Raw genomic sequence first — 18,187 nt, forward strand, 5'->3', positions numbered from 1 at the left:
TGAGAACAAAAATTAATTCCTTAATAGCTTCAACGAGGGTCTCTTCCTAGCTCCTGCTGCTCTGCTCACTTTGGCTTTTCTAAGCCTTATCTCTACTTATTTGTGTGGTACATTTTAACTTCCTTTTTGCCAGCCAGCCTGCCATCACCTCTCTGACTTCCTGTGGCCTCACACACCTCTCCCCACCTACTGCTGGTCATCCTTGTGGGGTCAAGTAGGACTGTCAGCCGCCAAGGACAGCGAATCCGCCCAGCACATGTCTATTGAGCGCCTGCTATGCGTCAGGTAGTGTTCCAGGAAGAGAGCAGCGAACAAAGCTTACAAAAATCCCTGCCCTCACTGAACTTACCTTCCAGGGGGAGAAACAGACCATAAATCAATAAACGTGTAAAAGAGAGTAAGTAAGCTGGTGATAAGTACTGTAGATCAAAGTAAAGGAAGAAAGAGGTTAAAGAGTGGTGTGTGTGTGTGTGTTTTATTTTAAATAGGATATTTGGGGAAGACTATACTGATTACGTGTCTATGAGCAAAGGCCTGAAGGAGGTGAGGGTGAGCCTTCTGGGCTCAGAGCACAGCAGGTGCAAATGGCCTCAGGTGGGGGCATTCTTGACATGTTCAAGAATAGCAAGGGGGTGAGTGTGGCTGAAACAGAATTGAGGAGACAGCGATAGGGGAGAAGGTCAGTGATGAAGGACTAGGTCAGGGGGCCTGCAAGCCACTGGAAGGACTTGGCTCTTCCTCTGATTAAGATGTGAAAGTTGTTGGAACAGCACTATAAAAATGACAGGCTTATGACAGGACCTGAATAAGGCTATTTAGGGCCAAAGTGAGGTCCTGTGAAGTCAGCACCTCCGTGGAACACTCCTGCCTTAAAGAGCTGCGACTCCTCCAAGCAAAGAGCTGAGTATCTCCTCCAGTCTCCTGGCCCTCCACTGGCCTCCACGCAGACCTCAGCCAGCATTCCTCCTGGACTGTGACCCCACCTCGACCTGCGTGTTAACACCTGTCCTGTGCCCAGGACCAGATACATACTGTGCAAGACCTGGTGCAGAATGCAAACGCAGGGGCCCTTGTTCAAAAAAGTAAGAAGTTTAAGACATTAACAGCAGAGCATTTAACCAAATGTAGCTCCTTTCTGGGACACAGGCTGCGTGCCTATGAAGCTGGCCTTGCTTATTCCTATTCGACCCAACAGGGCAAATGAAGACAAAGAGGGCCCTGGGAATGCAGGCCCCAGCCACTCCACCCCAGCCCCAGTCAGAGGTTTACGGTGACAGCAGCCTTTGCTACATTCTAGAGAGAGCTCCATGAGTCTGAGAGGAGGAGAAAGATAATCCCAGGAGCCACTGTGGGGAGGGCAGCCTCCTCCAGCGTAAGGAAAGCTTCCAGGAGGCGACGCTACAAGCCAAGGCTGAACAGAGATGTTTCCCGAGTACCTCCTTTGCTCTGGGCTTCGAGGGGAAGAAGCCATGCCAGATGATGCTGGCAAATGTGCTCGGTGACTGGCCAAGGCTTCCCCTGGGCAGGGCAGGGCAGTCCACCTGGGGAGGTGGGTCTGCAGCTGAGTCCGGAAGGATAGACAGAAGGCAGGGGTAGGGGTGTTTATACGGGGGAAATGGAAAGTTACAAGTTACAAAGGCAAGCAAGCAGCCAGTGTGCTTGAGGGGCAATGAGGAGGCCAGTTTGGCTGGTGGCAGATGAGGAACCATGAGGTGGGACCAGAGCCGGGAGGGCTTTACCCTGAAGGCAGTGGAGGCAGGGATTAAGAGAATGTTCTGAAGAAGGAGAAGGACAGGATGAGAGCTGAGCTCTTAGAAGGCTTGGCTGGCAGTCTGTGAGGGACGGACAGCGGGGTCTGAGCCTTATGTAAGTGGGAATCCTGCCAGTCAGGGCAGGGGGGTGGGTGCCTATCCGCGTGAGCTGGACAGAGCATTCTTAGCATGGACAGTGGGTCTGCACAGATGGACAGACACCAGAGAAGGTTTGGATGCGCATTTCCAAGCAAGCAACAACAAAGAGCACAGCACATCCCTGAGACCGAGTTCTCTGGCCGGATGCCCAAACCACGTGCATCCCGCAGAATTCCTAATTTTAGAAACCAGACTGGAACTTGTCTGACCAAAATAAACCTGGCCCCAAATATTTACTTTTGTCGTTATTTTGCAATTGCGGAGCCAGGAGGATCTGTGAGAGCTTTGGGACATTTGACACGTTGCCCACCAGGGTAGCCTTGTTGGAAAAGCTGGCAGTCATAGCCCTGGGGGTCTCCAAGGACAAGGAAAAGTTGCTGGCATTGGGTCCTTCCTCTCTGTTTTTCAGCCTCTCAAATGTCAACTCTGGACTTCATAGCCCTTTTGAATTCCTTTTTCACATGGATAAACAAGCTTTCCAATCCTGTGACAGCAACCAAAAGGGACAAGAGAGCAACTAGCAATATTTATTTTCATCATATAAACAGGACACACAGTGCTCCTTCTCTCTCTTTAGGCAACAGCATGGAAACAGCTTTCATTTGAATCCAAATGAACTTGGAAAATTCTTACCTCAAGGATTTTAAGGCAAAGAAAATCTCACCCTGGACTATATGGCAAGAGGCTTGTTCTCGTCCCTGTTTTTTTTTTTTTTCGTCCCTGGTTTTTAAACACAGAAACTCTTCCCTTTTAACAACAGTGAACTATGAGAGTTTATCCATACAACACTCTGATTAAACAGGCAACCTTTCTCACAGATAGGACAGATGTTCTCATGTTAATTTTGAAAATTCTATCAAATCGTGTGTTTATCTTGTTTCTTTCCTACGATCATACTTTTCTGACAGCCTGAGTGAGTGATTTAATACTGTTTGGGTTTTGAATTTGTTTGTAAGTGTGTTGCTTCATTTTTAAAAAACCGAGAAAATCAAGGAATACTTAGAAGACTTGTTGGTATCAACTAGCTACCAGTTTAATGATTCAGATGGAAATATGCACATTCTAATCACTGCTGACAGCCTAGAGTTTTCAACTGTACAATCTGAATTCCTATAAAAGCATGGCTTTGTAAGAAGTGTTTTTGGTTATTTGTTCCTTAACCAGGAATTTTCTAGGGTATGAAACTTTACAAATGGAAAAATAGTAACAAATGATCCCAAGAAACCTTTCTAGATAAAAAAGCATAAACCACATATTTCTAAATAAACATCACATTTTTGGGACTGCACATGGAATAAGAAGCACCATGTGATTCTTCCTACACAGAGTTCCACTCTGCCAAGATGGGATATTTTAAGAATCCACTTGAACTATCAGTTGGGCTGGCAGCCTCCCCTGAAGTCTTCACCTCATCTTTAAGGTTCCCCCACAAAAGAGCTCAGGGTTCCTTCCTCCGAGGGACTGCTTCCATGTCACTTCAAGAACACCAGAGAAGTGGACGCCAAGCTCAGCTTTCCTCCGGCACCCCCCACAGTCAGTCAGCCACCAGGCGAGGGCTCTCTCCCCATCTATGGAGTCATCACCCTGGCCCACACCATCACCCCTCTCCCTGGGACATCACCCTGGCCCATGCCATCATCCCTCCCCCTAGGATCTCTGCAAAGTCTGATGATGACAGGTCTCTCCCCACCCACTCTTTTAGAGTCATCTTTCCTCCAGTGCAGCCCCTCGGCGGCCTGACTGGCTCGCACTGGGTTGCCGCAACGTGAGATGAGATAAGGCAACACAGGGAAGCAAGGATGCCTGGTGAACTCACACTCCACTGTCCATGAGGGTCACACTGCCCTGGCTTGTCAAATACCCACACACTAGAACAGTGCTGCCAGGCCAGTGGGCTCTGAGCCTGGGCTGGGCTCCAGCCTTGAAGATGGCCCTGACGCAGAAACACACACACAGACTTAGTGCTTCAGGCCAGGAGGTGGCAAGGCCCCAGCTAGTGAGCTGGTCCTGTTCACAAGACTCACTTGCCAATTACTTGTCTGGAACCTGGCAGACCATTTCCCATAAATACTACGTAATAAGGAGATAAGTTGCCCACGCTAGTCCAGAAGGACTGATTTAACCCATAACTCAACATGGCCACATTTGCAAGGAAAAACAGGAGCGATGTATTTAGAGAAGATTTATCTGACACTGAATGTAAGGAAGCCTGCTAGCTCCTTTAATAAAATAACACCCCAATCCTCCCAGGCTGGGTGGAGGAGGGAGAACCTCCCCATGGGCTAATGCTCATCCTGAGATCCACTTTCACTCTGGGGATCCGACTGGCCACCGCTGCCCCTGCTTCAGGAGCCTCAGGATACTGCTTCCTGCACCACCATGGCCCAGCCTGGGGACAGACCCAGGCCTTCATGATGCCAGCACTGCAAGCCCTCAGTCTGAGGACAACATTCAAGAGCCAAACTCAGTAACTTCCAGGGGCTACTAGGGATGGCCACCCTCAGGCTCCTCCCCACGGGACCCTGGCTGCCTCTGCTCCCCCAGGCAGAAGCCTGCCTTCTTTGCCACCTGGGGAAAAGTCCTCAAGCATATTTCAATTCTCCAGAGGAAAGGCCCAAGACAAGAGGGCACGGAGGAAAGACACAGGATGCCCTGGGATGACCAGAGGTTGAAATGACCACTCTCGTAGAGGGGTATATCCCCTTACCATCGTGAGACTGCACAGGCCCCAGAAAGGAAGTCTACATCAGCACGAAATCTACAAATACTCCATGTGTGTGCAGATGTGGGTGTGTGTAAGTGGTGGTGCCTGGGAGTGCCTTCTCGTAACAGCTAGGTACCACATATTGATTAGACACTAAGAGATCAAAAATAGTTAAAAGAATGTTTCTGTCCTTGAGAAACTCCTAAACCAGTGGAGGAGAAAGGTATATATCCAATACCTGTCACAGTATCTCTGAACTGGAGGGTACTGAACAGGACCCAGGTCAAACATGCCTGCAGAGCAGACTGGGTCCGCATATCCTCTGCCTTGACTGTGGAGAAGACAGTGCAAAAGGGTCCCCTGGTGTGACGGTCAGCCTGGCACAGACAGGGTGCCACCCTGGGCATGGGAGTGATAAGAATCCTGGACTGCAGCCAGTCTCCAGAGCCTTTGTCTCAGGCAAGGCATTTAGCCGACCAGAAGTTAAACTTTGTTATCTGGAAAAAAACAACAACAACGTGGTCCTGTGTTGGCCACGTGCAGAAGATGCTGTGAGAAAAAATGACACAACAGATAACAAAGTCCTGGGACAAGTGTCTGAGGCACAGGCAGGGAGGATGGTCCTTGCCCCTCCACTTTCTCACCCCTCTCTTTGTCTGGGTGGGAGGGCTCTGGCTCCTTGGCTCAAAGAGGCCCAATGGGCACTGATCAAAAGCCATGGGTGGAGGAGAGAACTCAGGACAGGCTGGACCCAGGCCCATGGGGCTGAGGAAGTGCAGAAGGCCCAGGGAGGTCAGGAGGGCTGGGGGTGGAGACAGACCAGAAGACCCTGAAGGACTAGGTCCTCTCAACCCAAGCGAGCACTCAAGCCCAAACATCTGCTCCATTCCATACAGCAAGTGCAACGCACCCTCAGTAAATCCCCTGGGGTTACCAAAAGCCCTACAGTCCTGGGGTCCAAGAGGATGTGGGATCTTAAACCAGATGCTGTTTTTCCCCCATGAAAGGTCACTGTTTGGAAAATGTCACTCCCAAGGACGTTTCCAAACCGAGATGGCCACCAGGGCCTGGCCCTTCACCACCCATGGACCAGAAGAGCTGGGGACACCCACCCCTCCTGCCAGGGCTGCTCTGGCCCCCACCTCTGATAGTACCCTGCAGGGCAGATGCTCCACAGCCTGGGAAACACAGCAGCTCTGAGATGGAGCAGGGCTATGGAGCGAAGCAAGCTGCCAATTAGGAGAAGCAGCTTCTCCCTCCTTAAGCAGCTCCAGCACCAGATGAGTCGTCTCTGGAGACAGCTGCCCCCGCGGTCCTCAGCCTCGCCAAGACCTGTGCATGCTAGGGAACATTCCATTGGCTGGAAGGAAGGTGGATGGAGCTCAATTCTGGCAGCTAGGCCAGTCCGGCCCCCAACACAGGATACTGCGGCACTTCTTCAAAGAGCTCGAGCACAGATCATGAATTCCAGAAATTGTTCCTCACTCTTTAGCTAAATCCCTCTGCCCTGTGGAGGGCCGAACAATGCTCCTCCCCAAAGGGAGCCACATACCCATCCCTGGACCCATGAACATTACCATCCATGGCAAAGGGAACATGTCAATTTGGTTAAGTTAGGGTCTGGAGTGGGAAGAGCCTAGATTGTCCAGATGGGCCCTACGTGTAATCCAATCCCAGGGCTGTTGGAGGATGCCAAGAAGGCCAAGCAGTAGAAGCTGTGAGATGAAAGTGAGAGGTTATGAGGGAGGAGTCATAAGACAAAGAACGCAGGTGCCTGTAGAAGCCAGAAAAGGTAAGGAAGCCAATTCTCCCCCAGAACCTCCAGAAGGAACCCACCCTGCCAAGACCGTGACTTTACCCCAGTGAAACTGGTTTCTGACCTCCAGAAACTGTAGGAGAACACATGTGTGTGTTCAAGCCACACTTTTGTGGTTATTTGTTACAGCAGCCCCAGGAAACCAATACAGCCCCCATCAGAGAGGGTGGACCCACAGGGCTTCCGTGACTCTCCATCCTCTTAACTTAGCTCCCTGGCCCCTGATCACTCCACCAGCCTCCCTTTCCAGCCGTACTGTGGGCATCTTCCTTGGCTTCCTCACCGAGCAGAAGGCACTGCAAACCCAGCTTCCTTCTCGCGCGCCTCTGGGGCCCAGACAAACACAGCTCCGGAACCCAGGAGGGGACCTGGGGCAGATGGTGATGGAGACCCCATCATCGTGAGGAAGCAGAGCTCTGGCCCCCCTCCTATTCCATCCTTGCTGACCCCTCCCTAGCTGCAGGCTCCTCCTTCCTAGCTACTAACTAACTCTCCAGCTCCTGAAACTGCAGCCACCCAGCAATTTCTCAACTTCTCCAGGACCTGGTTTTGAATTAGAAAAATACCTACTGTCATTAAATAACCCTTCCTGGAAGAGGTCCTCAACACCTGTCCCATCTATTTCCTATCCCAGTTTCTACCTCACACTTCACTTTTTAAAATAAAGATGGAGGTGAAAATATATTCAGAGAATCTGCCCTGTCATGCTGTGTTAATTATCAACATGAGGCAAAATTCCAATGCTGTTTTCCCAGAAAAGGGAAAAGCTTTAAATTCTATACTGAGGGTACTGTTTGGCATGTCCTAAGGTGAAAGGTCTTATCTTGGAGGAGCCGAGATTCAAGGATCCTCTGCTCTCAAGATCCGTAAGTGTGTACTTTCCCAAGAGTCCAGGAGTCCATGGTGAAGTGACTTATAGAAAGAAGCGTAGTTTTCAAACTTTCAAATATCAATAGATATTCAGCGAAAAATCGTAACTGTTACAAGGACCCCTAATCTAAAACACTAAAAGCTGAGAGGAGCTGCTCTGGGGGGAAGAAGGGAGGGGGAGGAGGAAAGGGGAGGAGGAAAGGGGAGGAGGAAAGGGGAGGAGGAAAGGGGAGGAGGAAAGGGGAGGAGGAAAGGGGAGGAGGAAAGGGGAGGAGGAAAGGGGAGGAGGAAAGGGGAGGAGGAAAGGGGAGGAGGAAAGGGGAGGAGGAAAGGGGAGGAGGAAAGGGGAGGAGGAAAGGGGCAAAGTGGGAGAGAGAAAGGAAAAAGCGGGGATGTGGAGGGAGGGAAGCAGGAAGAACTGTATCTGATTCACTCAACCCAAGAGGGATTTTAGGGCCACCTGAAAAGCCACTAGTGTTACAATCTACTGTTCATATTACATATACTCCTTTTAATAATAAACATTTCCACAGACACAAATCCTACTATAATAAAAGATGCTCTACTAGTGTTCCATTCTCGTCATTCTTTAGGGCTCAAGCCCCTTCTAGAGTTGGGAGCTCCTTGGGGGAAGGTAACAGTGTTTTCTTCACGATTCTAACCAGCTAAGTATGCTGGGTGAATGAACTGAACTGTTTCCAAGCTCCAGGCACTGTTCTTTATTTAAGATTCTATCAATGAGATGCAAAAAGACAAAAAAAAAAAAAAAAAAAAAACCCAACTGGATCACAATGAAAGAACACCCTTAGTGTCATCACAAGGCAATGCAAGCTTCACTCTACCCAGTCTGCGACCACATCAAATCAAGAGAACGTGTGACGGGGAACTATTAAGAGGACCGACTGATAAGGAAACAGCATTTGACTAGCAGGGCAGGGGCTGTAGTCTTCTAGAAATGTGAACCCAGATGACATTCCTACAGAAAGATGGACCATGTTCACATGCTGGAGGGCTCCAAGAAGTACATCAAATGCCAGAAGGCTTGGAATGATCCCCGTGTGTCCCTGAAGGTACTGAGCCAATCTGGAGCAGGGGCAGGGAGCGGAGAGAAGAGCAAGCACGTGACGGGAGGAGGGGAGGGAGGACCACAAGGACCCAGGTGGCCCAATCAGACAGGGCCTTCCGAAGCCTGACAAGGCAAGTGGCAGGGGCAGGTTGGCAGGGACGGAAGGGACTCTAACAAACCAGACATGGAGGAATGTACTCCATACCTGGTGGACTTTTGGGTTCCTTAATAAATGCACAGGGGAATGAAGTGACCTGCACAAAGTCAGTCTGTTAGAGGCGAGAGGCTGTACCGAACCCCCGGGCCCTGAGGGTTGTTTTCTTATTCCACAAAGCAAGTGTGCATGTAAGTGAGTCTATGGAGCACAGGCCTCTCCTGGAGCTTCTGGTGTCTTCCCTGCCCCACCTCTGCTCCCATCTCCCCTCACCTGAGATGACTCCCAGGCCTTCCTCTAGCTCCTCCTCTTTCATACTAAAAAGGCCAATTCCGAAAAACTTTCTGAAATTCTTCTCTAAAAACTCCAACTCACACTCCTCTGTTCTAATTCCAACTATGCCTTTGGGGCTCTTGGCTCATCCAGCTCTTTTCTGGAATTTCTGCTGTCAATGTTATACTTGGTTTGTTCATGTTGTATTCAACACCATATCCCCAGTGCCTCAACACTCGTACTAATAAGGATGAACGAACGGAAGAATGAAGGTTTCATCGCTTACAGTTTGTCTCTGGCTGAGGAGAGAAACTGCCTGATGCTTCCTTTAAGTGTCTTTCAAAGTTCTACATAAAACTCTGACGGCTGAGTTACAGGGTGTACCAAACAGAAACATTTAACAGTAAAACTGTATCTAGTACACTGTGGTCTGGCATTTGCTGTCAGGCTACATTTTCAACTGGATGACATCTACCTAATAAGGTCTAAATTTATTCAGCTATATTGGGATACAATTTAGGACAATTTATCAGCATATAATTTTCTAAATAATTACAATAAGAGTGTCTAACACTTTAGGGCAAAAGATGTATCATAAATATTAAATAGGCTATACAAATACTTTCTTCTGTTTCATTTGATATAAAGCACAGTGGTAAATTCATTTTACCCCTGTAAGACAATTCACATCCTGCAAAGTTCCAGCAGAAAAGCTACAACAGTCTAAGTGTGAAACTTCTCTGCCATTGGACTGTGAGCTCCTCGGGAAAGGGACTGAGTGCTTGTCCTGTTCCTCTCCAATCTGTCTTTCCCTGAACTGTATGTCTCTACTATTCACTCAACAGGACCAGGTGATAACTTGGTTAAGTGCATGCTGAACAAATGAAAGTGAACGTGGAGAGTGCAAAAGTTGGCTTAAAGCTCAACATTCAGAAAACAAAGATCATGGCATCTGGTCCCATCACTTCATGGGAAATAGATGGGAAACAGGGGACACAGTGGCTGACTTTATTTTTTTGGGCTCCAAAATCACTGCAGATGGTGACTGCAGCCATAAAATTAAAAGACACTTGCTCCTTGGAAGGAAAGTTATGACCAACGTAGACAGCATATTAAAAAGCAGAGACATTACTTTGTCAACAAAGGTCCATCTAGTCAAGGCTATGGTTCTTCCAGTGGTCATGTGGATGTGAGGGTTGGACTGTGAAGGAAGCTGAGTGCTGAAGAATTGATGCTTTTGAACTGAGGTGTTGGAGAAGACTCTTGAGAGTCCCTTGGACTACAAGGAGACCCAACCAGTGCATCCTAAAGGAGATCAGTCCTGGGTGTTCATTGGAAGGACTGATGTTGAAGCTGAAACTCCAATACTGTGGCCACCTGATGTGAAGAGCTGACTCATTTGAAAAGACCCTGATGCTGGGAAAGATTGAGGGTGGGAGGAGAAGGGGAAGATAGAGGATGAGATGGTTGGATGGCATCACCGACTCAATGGACATGGGTTTGGGTAGACTCCGGGAGTTGGTGATGGACAGGGAGGCCTTATGTGCTGCGGTTCATGGGGTCGCAAAGAGCTGGACGTGACTGAGCGACTGAACTGAACAAATGAATGGACAAATAAATGTGTGTGCTGCCCAGTCAAGTAAGTGCCTGTCCTTTTCACACAAGGAAATGGGCACTGGCGCATGGTCACGTGGGAACCTCTCCACACCCAGGACCCTGGAAAGATGTGATGAAGCTGGAGAATTATGGCATCTCCAGTGGGACAGAAAGAAGCAGGCAGCCCAGGCACGCCCAGACGTCGCCTGTGGCTTGTGGTACCCAGAATGTTGATGCTTCCTCTCTGGGCCTCAGCCTCTCTGACTCTGACCTCGTTCAACGTCACCTGTCCCTCCGCTTTCCTGTCGGAACAAACAAGATATTTATGGGAAAGTACTCTGTATACTATAAGGCGCTGTATTAGTTTCCTTAGGGCTATCATATCAAAGTACCGCAACCTGGGTGGCTTATCACAACAGAAATGTACTGTCTCACAGTTTTGGAGTCTGAATTCAAGGTGGTGGCAGAGCCATGTGCCCTCTGAAACCTGCAGGCAGAATTCTTTGCTACTTCTGGGGGTCTGCTGGTAATCCTTGGCTTTTCTTGGCGTGTAGGTGAATCACTCAATCTCTGCCCCCAGCCATCACACGGCCATTTTCTCCCTGTGTGTCTCTGTCTCTGCGGTTCTTCTCCTCTTTTCATAAGGATGCAAGTCACACTGCCTCAAAGGCCCACACTACTCCAGCATGACTTCATTCTAACTGATTATATTTGCAGTGACCCTATTACCAAATAAGGGTTTCCCAGGTGGCTCAGAGGTAAAGAATCCAACTGCCAAGCAGGAGATGTGGGTTCGACCACTGGGAAGACCCTCTGGAGGAGGAATGGCAACCCACTCCAGTATTTTTACCATGGACAGAGGAGCCTGGGGGGCTACGGTCTAGGCGGTCACAAAAGAGTTGGACACGACTGAGCGACTAAACAACAACATTTCCAAATAAGGTCACATTCTGAGAAACTGGGGGTTAGGACTGCAACATATTTTTTGGCGGGACACAATTTAATCCACAACAAACATCATGCGAATAAGAGCACCACATTTAAAGGCACTGAAATAATGTTAGACTAGGTAATTTGGACTGATCTGCCTGCTGAGAACAAGAAAAGCTAGAAAAATATTTTAAAAATTCTGCCTGAAGTTACAGAGGATTAGCAAGCAGTGAAGAACGGAGCCAAGATTTCAGAGAAGAGAGAAATTCTGAGAGGTGATCCCAGCACTGTGGGATGAGTTTCCTCTAAGAATGCTTGCCCCTTCTGGAAGCGTTAGTTAAGAGGCTGAAACGCTCAGCGTCTCTCTGGACACTTTGTGGAACCAGAGACACTAAAATTGGAGTCTCATCCCCAAAGTGCTCCACCCTAAGAGGAGAGATGAACGACAAGCAGACTGGTCCTCATGGGGACAGAGCCCTCTCAGTCCCCGGAACTGGGTTACCGGTACAACAGACCACAGGTGCCCCAGGGCCTGCCAGGGGAAAGAGAAACTCTCCCTACAGGAAGAGGACATCCTCCAGTTATTTCTGTAAGTTTCTGTCTTTGATGTCTGGCACTCAATCAAAACTAACCAGGTATATGAAAATATGAGGCAATATGAATGGATTCCAAGTTAAAAAACCCACCACGCTATAGAAACAAATTCACAAGTGCCGAAAAAAAAAAAAAAAGGTGTTATCAGAAGTGGAATTTTAAAAAATACTATGCTTAATCTGTTCAAAGAGTTAAAAGATAAAATTGAAAAGTTTCTCTGAGAATTGGAAACAAAATAAAAAGAACACATTGAAATTCTGTAACTTAAAAATAACTAAAATTAAGAATTCAATAAGTGGGTCTAACAGCAGCTTAAACACAGCTTGAAGAGACAATTAGTGAACTAAATGATAGGGCCGAAGAAAATACCTAGTTTGAAACGTCAAGACAAAAGGATAGAAAAGAAAGATGAGAGGGTAAGAGATTCTTGGGGAAGCAACAAGAAGGACTGACAGATATGCAATCAGAGTCACAGGAGAGGAGAGAGAGAACTGGGCAGAAGAAATAACAGCCAAGAATGTTCACAACTGAAGAAAGACATCAAGCACAGATATAAGATCTTAAATGAGCCCTGCACAGGATAAACAAAAAGAAAACTATATTTAGGTATATCATAGTAAACTGCTGTGAAAAATCTTAAAAGCAGACAGAGAGAGAAAATACTATTATCAAAGGAGAAGCCATAAGATGGAATTTTAATTTCTTAACAAAAATATCGAAAACCAAAAGACTCTGGAATATTGTCAAAGTACTAAAGGAAAATATCCACATGTTTAAAGAACAAATAACCAATCTTAAACAAGCTCAACACAGAAATAATATCAGTCTTATACAAATTATTTCCGAGAACAAAAATTATGGCATGTCCCGATTCACTTTATGAGACTCATTAAACGGTGACATAAACATCTGGCAAAGACATTATAAAAGAGCAAAACTAGAGGCAATCTTTGTTGTGAGCATAGATATAAAAATCCTCAACAAAATATTAGCAAAATGAAGCCAGTAATGAATAAAAATGGTAACAGTACGTCACAAGCAAATGAGCTTAATAATGTAGGAATGCAACTCATCACATTAACAGAACAAAGGGGAAAATCATATCAATAGATTAAGAAAAATAATTTGATGAAATTCAACATCTGTTTATGATAAAACTCCCTGCAAACTAGGACAAGATAGAGACTTCCTGAATCTGTTAAATGGTATTTATAAATAACTCTAGCGCTCATTATACTTGATGGTGAAATGCTGAAAGCTTCCTGCTGAGATCAAGGACAAGACAAAAAGGCTTGAATCACCACCTCTATTCAACATCACAGTGGAAAAAGAGAGGTAAAGAAATAGGGAAAACATCTCATTCACCGATGTTGTGACTGTGTGCAGAAATAATCCAAAAGAATCTTCAGACACATTTCTACCATCAACAATTAGTTGGAAGAAAGAAGGTTGGTCTGAAAATATTTCTTATATTTCACAACACTAAAAATAAATCTTTAGCAAAGGAAAAAAAATTTAAGGTATGACTTATACTAACATCCAAATAAAATATTTAGAAATAAGCAGAGAAAAAGGCAAGACCTGTATTTAGAAAATTTTAAAACGTGATTTGAAGAAAATTTTCAAGTCCATAGAAAATGAGGGACATACCATGTTCATGGTTTTGAAGATTCAGTATTGTAAAGATGTCAATTCTCCCCAAACTGGTCTATAGATTCCATGCACTATGCATGAAAACCACAGCAGTTCTTGTTTGTGCATTTTTGTGAAAATGGAAACAGATCATCTGATCCTAAGATTTATGTGGAAATGTAAAAGTCTGATAACAGACTTGCTCACTGGATACTGAAACATTACTGAGCAACAGTAAGTAAGAAATGGTAATGTTGGCAAAAGAATAGACAAAAAAACCAATGCAAGAATAGAAAGTGCTGAGACAGTCTCAGATGTACATATGGTCACACTCAGAGCGACCAAAGTTGCTAGACTCCTGGGACAACAGCTCTGCTCCTGGGCAAGACTCTTCCCCTCTCTGGATCTCAGTTTCTTCATCTATAACATCTCTTTGGACAAGGCCACAAAATTCTGTTGAAACAAACAGATGGAATAAGCATGTCCAGTTAGCAGGATGTCCTCAGTCCTTACTTCCATCTGAAAGCAAGACAGTATGCCATGAAGCCATCCTCTCTCTGCTTTCTGGGGAAAAAAGCAAAAGAAGTGATTTAAGCTCAGTGTCCTGCCACCTACAGATTTCAGTCCAGAAGATTCCAGGCAGTTGAATATAAAGAATACAGCCCTCTGAGTCTTGCACTGTTTATTCATTTCAAAGGTGTACAAGGTAGTGGATAAATGGGCAGATCTTGGTTTAAAAATGCTGATTTTCATTATATACCTATCAAAGTTTCTAATTAAACTACTTAAACTCTCCTTTGAACCTCAGTTATCCTCATCGGCAAAAGGACAGTTATGGTGAAGATCAAATTGAATAATGCCCATAAAGTACTTAGGAAGGTGTGCAGTACATAGTAAACAATTAAGTGGAAGTTTTTGTTGAAAATATACTGGGGCTGGGTGCTGGGGCTGTGGTGATGATGAACACAGGATGACAAAAACGGCAACCCACTCTAGTATTTTTGTCCAGAAAATTGCATGAACAGAGGAGCCCAGCAGGCTACAGTCCATGCGGTTGCAATAAACTGGACAAGACTCAGCAACTGAACAACAGCTACAAATCACACAGTGCCTAAACTATGGCTAGTATTCAATAAGTGTGTGTGGTATGGGGAAGTCAGGAAATTCCTGGGCTCTCATAAACTCCTGTTTAAAGTGTCAGACTCCCTCTGAAATGATAACTAGATTCCTAATACATTTCTGCCTTTCATCACTCCTGAAGACTAGGCTTGCTCCCATGTCCCCAGCACACACACACACACACACACACACACCCCTAGCCTCAGTGAAGATCTTTTCCTTTCTTCCTATCCTGAGTATATGAGGGCTCCTCTGCCTTGTGTAGTCAACTCGTACCTGAGTAGCCTGCAGTCAGGCTAACAACTAGTTGATTTACTGAGGGTCCACCGTACTGAGAGACTACTAATGCAAAAATCCCTATAAAGGAAATATTTCAAAACCAACAAGAAGCTGGGGATTACAAAACCCTTTTCTAGAACTTAAGACTCTGGCCTGAAAACATTTGCCGGGAAGGGAGGAACCGACTGTGCTGACTGCAGGAGTGGCTGCAGCCCTCTTGGTGCTTTCCTGCTGGAACAGTTATATCACCGCTGAACCTCACTCCCAAGATACCATAAACCAAGGTGTTCTCAAAGTCACAGATGAATATCCTGAACTGCAACAAACTGAAGAGGTTTCTCTAAGGACAGTTTTTGACTTGTAAGTATATCAGACTCCTGCTCCTCCCTCTCTGTAGAGAGGGTTCCACCTGCCACCCAGGTATCTGAACAGCACCCTGATTCTTGCTGCAACGCTTCCAAGAAGAGAGTCTGAAACCTATCTTGGAAATCCACCAAAACGTTAAAATTTTTTTCTCTGTTGAAATCCCTGTTGCTTGTGAAAAGGTTCTTCTGGTTGGGTATTCAGCGGAACTAGCAAGAGCCCACCTGCACCGCAGGTGAAGAAGAACTCACCGTCCCTCCACCCCCAAGCCGTCTGGGCTCCAGGCACACAGCAGTACTTCCCTCCAGGGTCTTCCCTCCCAGATCTTGCTGAGCAACAAGAGGGGACCTGTCATTCTGCATCGTTGACTCGGTCCTCAAGTTCCAAATACCCTCAAAATTGCTACCAAAGGTTGTCATCTCCCCAATTTGTAAACCCCAGGGAATATTACACTCTGACTTAATATTCACTCATCTCAACAGAGCATAATGTGGAAAAGTGAAGGTGGCAGCGGTGTAAACCCCTCTGGAGCTCAACCTTCGCTGAGATTTCCTGAGAACAGCAATTAACCAAGTCAGTCTTCTGTGGCAAGCTGTTCTGAAAGAAGCAGGAGCATTAAGTGGCTGGAATGACCCACACGCTCACTGTAACTTCTGCACGGCCCTAGCACCTTGAGGGACACAGACCATCATCTAGCACACCTCTTAGTACAGCCATGGCACAGGGCAGAGGCCTGGACTTGGCACACACAGCAGGAGCCCTGACCTTGGAAGCACTGGAGCCTGAGAAGGGCTGTAACCCGCCCGCCTCACCTCCCCCAGACACCCAGGTCCACATTCACCCGTGGTGAGCTCACACCTCTCCCATCAGCCCTGGGTCCCGGAATTCAGTCTCAGTGTGTTTTCCTGGGACAAAGGGACATCTATTTCAGCAGCAAGCAAACTTCTTCCATAGGAAAAGAGCCCTGAATTTAAAAAAAAAAATCAAAGCCAATAAAAATATAATATTTTACAACTAATTTTTTGAATATATCTGCTATACTGTTGATGCATATTCTTCATAAATACTATCTACTCCTAATGGGCCGAGAATTTCACAAAATTACCTTTAAATTCAACTTCCAGATCTTTGACTAAAAGCATCCAGCCTAGCCTGTGAGAATCAGAGATTCCGATGGAGTTAAGCAAGTAAAACCTTAGGACCTTTTGCTAACTACTGTAAGGTTACCACGGGCTACCGAATTCTGTTAATACTTCACTCACGTGACCTCATTCGAGCCTCACAACACCCCTACGATGCAGTTACTCTGAGCCTCCCGTTCTCCTCGGATGAGGAAGCTGCAGTACAGAGAGGTGAAGTCATGGGCCAAACATCACACGCAGAGCTAGCATGCGGTAGAGATGGGACCTGAATCCAGGCAGTCTGGCCCCAGTGCTCACGTCTTAACCGTTCTTCCCAGAATGTGAAGAGCATGGGAATGGGTGAGACATTCACCTTGTGGGAAATAAAAGTTTAAAGTTTAATCAGCTTATGTTTAAAATCCATTAGCGTGAGTTCATGGGTCCTGAATTCCCAGCAAGGGTGACTTGTCATTCTTTTTTCACCTCCCCACACTGGGGGCTCAGCATCACAGCCCTGCTCAAGTTCACACAGCCCCGCTCAAGTTCACACAGCCCCACGATCACCATCACAGAATCCCTGGTGGAAAGGACTAGACTTTCTCACTGTGAGAGGAATTTGAGAACTGAGGTTACCCATTCCAGCCTAGTTCTCTCTGTCCTGCTGCTGACTAAAAGAACATGACCACACCAGGAAAAACAGGAAGCTGGTGAGCAGATACGCCAGAACAACAAGTCCACTGTTCCCAGCAACTGGCAAGAAGCATGGCCAGGGGCAGTGCCGGGTAAGACCTGCGGCGTGGTCCTCCTAAACCACTTGCTTCTGCAGGGCAAGGGGAGGAAAGGGCTCCACATTTTCTGGGCTTCCTCTGTGCCAGTGTTTGCTCATGACCCTGGTCCACACCTGCAAGGTGGGTCTGGTCATTTCCTGGCATCAGTGAAGGCAGTGAGGCTCACAGAGCTTGACTGGTTTGGTCAGCTGGGACATCACAGGCAGGGATGGGAACCTGGCTTTGTCTATCTTCCAAGGCATCAACTGGATGTATTTTTCATCCTGCCATATTGTAAAAATTCTTTCTCAAATTTATCCAACAGGGTATCCTGAGTTTTACTTACTCAACAAAATTAAAACACCAGTGACTCAGTATCAGTTTCTCTAAAAATTTTTTATGTAAAATTTCAAAAAGTTTTAAAGGGCAAACGAAAGAGTTCTAGAATTGTGAAAAAGATTAAATACTGGGTAAAGGCTACATACAGGCTTCCCAGGTGGTGCGAGTGGTAAAGAACCTGCCTGCCAATAGGAGACATAAGAGACTCGGGTTCGATCCCTCAGTTGGGAAGATCCCCAGGAGCAGGGCATGGCAACCCACTCCAGTACTCTTGCCTGGAGAATCCCATGAGCAGAGAACTTGGTAGGCTACGGTCCATAGCGTTGCACAGAGTTGGATGCTACTGAAGCGACTTACCACACACATGCACACACAAAGGCTACATGCAAATTAAAAAGAACAGCCCAAGATCACCCCCAATCCATATCCTACTATATATAAAATACTTAATCACAAGCTTTATACAGTCAGCACAAACAAGACCAGGAGCTGACTGTGGCTCAGATCATGAGCCCCTTATTGCCAAATTCAGACTGAAATTGAAAAAGGTGGAGAAAATCACTAGACCATTCAGGTATGACCTAAATCAAATCCCTTATGACTATATAGTGGAAGTGAGAAATAGATTTAAGGGACTAGATCTGATAGAGTGCC

At 46.5% G+C, this 18,187-nt stretch overlaps 1 protein-coding gene across 1 annotated transcript in view; it reads right to left on the reverse strand.

The window, feature by feature from the left end:
- Positions 1-18,187, reverse strand: part of CTDSPL (CTD small phosphatase like) — a 121,168-nt gene that overhangs the window by 52,090 nt on the left and 50,891 nt on the right. The window lies entirely within an intron of this gene.

Source organism: Budorcas taxicolor, chromosome 1 (assembly GCF_023091745.1).
Source record: "Budorcas taxicolor isolate Tak-1 chromosome 1, Takin1.1, whole genome shotgun sequence".
NCBI classification, from domain to species: Eukaryota; Metazoa; Chordata; class Mammalia; order Artiodactyla; family Bovidae; genus Budorcas; species Budorcas taxicolor.